The 4,152-nt window shown below is 52.6% G+C and overlaps 1 non-coding gene across 1 annotated transcript; it reads left to right on the top strand.

Moving 5' to 3' along the window:
- The first annotated feature begins 2,644 nt into the window (after nt 1-2,644).
- TRNAE-UUC lies at nt 2,645-2,716 on the top strand. Its single transcript has one exon. It is a non-coding gene; the product is annotated as a tRNA-Glu (tRNA).
- The last annotated feature ends 1,436 nt before the right edge of the window (nt 2,717-4,152 follow it).

Here is a 4,152-nt window from a genome sequence, read left to right as displayed (position 1 = left end):
GGTGGAGGGCTTGGCCAGGGAGTTTAGATTTCACTCAGCTGGCAACCAGAAGCCATTTTTTCATGTTTTTGAGCAAGAAAAGAGACATGATAGAAATGATGCTTCGAGGATTGTGGTCTCTTAAAACTTGAAGGGAACTCGCAGCCACGTCGTTTGGAGCTTCCCAAAGTCCAATGGCATCGGAACCATTGGTGGGGAGGGTGCGGAATGCTTGTTAAAATTCAGACTCCCGGGCCGTGCTCCCAGAAGTCCTCATCTGCAGAACCTGCAATTAAACAGACTGCGGTTCAACCAAGGCCTGGTGATCCGGGCACCACTGGCGTGAGACCCACGCCGGGAGAACGCCGCTGGCCTCCTGGAGCCACCGTCCACGGGGCCCAAGCAGGGACGCACCTTGACGCATCTTGGTGAACCCAGAGGAGCACCGAGAGGCAGCCCTAAAACACGTTCCGGCCCAGAGGGCAGGAAGCTGACTTGGACAGTACCAGTCTAGTAGGACCTTTTGGTCCCCACTTCTGTTGCCCTCCCCACATGCCGATCTTGGTGGGCCTTGGAGCCTCGAAGGGACAAAATGACAAGAAAGAAGTGAGAGGTGGATCACCCTTTTTTTCTTGGACAACAGACTCTAGCTGTTATGCTCATAAATATTTAACCAACTCATCACTGTTTTTTAACTGGCTCTCTAAGGTAAAAAGCCCTGCCTGGGAGCATTTGCCTATTTCCCTGGTGTAAACACTCCCAGCGTGGCCACCTCAGGCTACCAGTGTGATGTCGCTGAACACAAAGTTGGCAAGAAAAGCCCCCTTTGTGAGCCAATAGGAACGAGACCATCCTCACCACTGCTCCTAGCCTGAAGTCAAGCTGGGACTGGATGGTATATTGTCCTGGATTGTGCTTTATTATTTAAAGCGACCACAGGACTTTCTGCTATTGCTCAAGTTTTCATCCGGTGGCAAGGGGAAAAGTGAACAAACCTCAGTTTGGGGACAGCAAGAGACAAAAGTAAAGCTGCATTTTGGCACTGTCCCAAGGACGGTGCCTGTCGGATGTATGGGTTACATCAGGAACTTACATATTTAAAGCCCCCCAAATGAGATCCACAGATGTAGGATCTTGTGTCTTCGATGAGGTTTGTTTTGGAGTTTTCTTCAGTGTTCCGAAATATGTCCCCCAAAGGAAGGCAGCTGTCCCACTGATCAAAAAACAAACAAATGAAACCCTTCAAAGATGCAAAGATAGAACAGGAAGAAGCACTGAAGATGCAGATGAGACAGGTACACCGTGCGGATTGGATGAGCCAACATGTTTGAACATGTCTGATACACACAGTAGGTTTACAGCCCCATCGTTTCGGTGATGTTGCATCGTGTTCACTCCATGTGAGGGAACTTCATCCCCGTTAATAAATGCAAGAAAAGAATAAATGGACGTTTCCACTTCGGGTCTCCTCCCCTCCCGTCTTGCTGACGCTTGTCACGACCGAAGCTTTAGGGAGCCTCAGGTAGTTGAGGAGAAAGCGAGGCCCTCCCAAGTCCCTTTGCCAGGTGGGGAGGGAGGACAGGGAACCAGAATCAGCTTTTAAATGGGCTCCAAAGTGTCGCCGCTAGTCAAACAACTTCTGTGTAGCTTCAGCCCCAGCGAGGACAGGACAGCAGCAGCGTCGCTCTCCCACGCTGGCTGTCCCAGAACGGGCGGTGCGCGTCCTCCCCGAGCCCCGACGGGCGGTGGCTACCGCGAACGCCGCTCCCAGGCAAGCGCGGCCCGGCCATTGCCCGCTTTCGGCGACACAAATCGTGCCTTTTGCCGTCGAGTCCGCAGAAGCTGGAATGCTCCAGGCTTCCAGGCGGCCCTCGTTCCTGTTTCTGGAAAGACCAGCTTTAAGGGGACGGGGTGGGGCCCGTGTCCAGCCCCGAGCAGTGCGCAGGGACAGGGACCGAGGCCGGGCGCTCGGCGCCGCGGGAGGGCGGGGCACAGTGTGGGGGTCACAGTGTGGGGGTCACAGTCGGTCCGGGGGTCACAGTCGGTCCGGGGGTCACAGTCAGTGCGGGGTCACAGTCAGTGCGGAGGTCACAGTGTGGGGGTCACAGTCGGTCCGGGGATCACAGTCGGTGCGGGGGGCACAGTCGGCCCGCGGGACAGCGGCCCGGGCGCTTCGCCCAGGCGGGCGCTCGCGGGGCCGGACGGAGGCCCGGGAAAGGCGTGCTCGGGGCTGCAGCCCGCGCGGCTGGGACGCGCCGGTCAGCCGGCCGTCGGGGACAGGGGCGCCAGCTCCGTTTTGGCCTCAGCGGTGGCGGTTTTATGACTCTTGTTAATGAGTCTGAAATCCGGACACCCGTCGTTTTGTACGCTACAGGATTTCCAGTGAGGAATTCTGAAAATGGCTCATGCAATCTAGAGTCTACATCGATGCGTACGTGGACTCCAGAATCCGGAGACTGGACGGGTCACCAGAGACACGCGCGCACAGAGAGCCGCGCGGGCCCCGGCAGCGGGCGGAAGCGCGGGGCGCGCACGGGCGGGGCGAAGCCGCCGCGCGCCTCCGCGCAGGCGCAGAAGCGAGCCCGGCGCCGGGCCCGGCGTGCGGAGGCGGGCGGAAGCGGACGAGAGACTCAAGTCATCTAGGTTTGATGTGACTCTCGTCGTCTCCCACATGGTCTAGCGGTTAGGATTCCTGGTTTTCACCCAGGCGGCCCGGGTTCGACTCCCGGTGTGGGAACGCCAGCCTTTTAGGGGGAAAAAAAACAAATAAATAAATAAAGTCGGGTTTCTCTTAACGAGGAGCCGACCAATCCTTTTGGAAAACGGTATAACCCGTTTCAGAGCAGCCAGGGGAGGTCGAGGCTGAAGGGAGTCAGTGTCTACACCTGCGGCGGGCGTGAGGACAAAGCCACCCCAAACCCCAACGCTGGCCGCAGACGGAGACGTGACATCTCCCAACAGCGTGAAGTCAGCTTTTGAGATAAAGGATTAAAACTGAAGTTGGGGGAAAAAAAAAAAAAAAAGAAAAAAAAGCAAGGAGCCAACCAGTCCTATGCTAAAGTACATGTTCCAGTTGGTTTGTCTGCAGTAATTTTTCCTCGTATTGTGGATATGGAGCAAATGACCACAAAGTGCTCTTCTTTGAAAGAAAAGACGCGTTTCAGAACAGCGTAGGGCTTTTAAGTTGCCTAAAGCCATTCCTTTGGGAAGGACAGCAAGATTTCCGGAAAAGACACATTATTAAGAGCGGAGCAGGTCAGTGGGCAGACAGCCCACTGCGTTCAAAGAGCTCACCAAATCGGTTATGGGCCAGGGAGGGAGAAAAATCAGGTTATTACTAACATCCAAGAGTGAGGCGAGGGCAAAAACCTTGCTTCTCACAGCTGAACACATGTGGTTGACATCTTCTGTTTAAAACACGTCAAGAATTCTTGATACGCTCAGCTAGCAGTAGAAATCTTAGTACTGGTGTGACAAATCCGTGTGGCCTCCGCTGTAATCCTTTATCTCGCTTACTCTCCAAACAGTTGCTGCTGGGGAAAACCAGAAGGCATTTATTTAGAAGGCACCCTGCTTTCTCACTGGTGTTGAGCTCTTGGAAGGTTCTCCAATTTGTCCCCAGATGGCCATTGACACTGAGAAGTGACTGTGAAAAAGACTTGGTGTCTACATGACTTTGTCTGAAATTTGTTCTCTTTTTAAAGTCCTTTGGGATTTTAAGGGATATGAAACAAATGTCATCCTTCATGAGGGAAACACGAGGCTAAAACATATGCTCATTCAAAATTCCTAATACAGGGATTGGAGGAGAAATCCGTCAACAGCTGGTAATCTGTATTTATTGGATCAAGTAGAGCAGAATTGATAGGAAAGTAAAAAGCCCAATGATGATAATAGGTAATATTTATTAAGTATGTAATATGAACCAGATGCTTTACACATCTTTTCCAATTTAATCCTTATTTTGTTATTGAGTAATATCATTATGTCTGTACTAACCAGGGGCCTAGTAGGAAACTGATGACACATTCTTAGCAGAGAGTTTAATAAAGGAACTATTTAGGGGTTAGGGAACAATGCAGTCCCCAGGGCTCCTAAGCCTAAATGGGGAGAGGTGGTAGCTGATGGAGAGGACTTCTAGGGAAGAGCCTGGGTTGTGTTGTTGTTGTTGTT

This window comes from Pteropus vampyrus, unplaced genomic scaffold (assembly GCF_000151845.1).
Source record: "Pteropus vampyrus isolate Shadow unplaced genomic scaffold, Pvam_2.0 Scaffold370, whole genome shotgun sequence".
Taxonomy (NCBI): domain Eukaryota; kingdom Metazoa; phylum Chordata; class Mammalia; order Chiroptera; family Pteropodidae; genus Pteropus; species Pteropus vampyrus.
The sequence above is the reverse complement of the archived record's forward strand: the minus strand, read 5'-3'. Positions and strand labels throughout refer to the sequence as shown.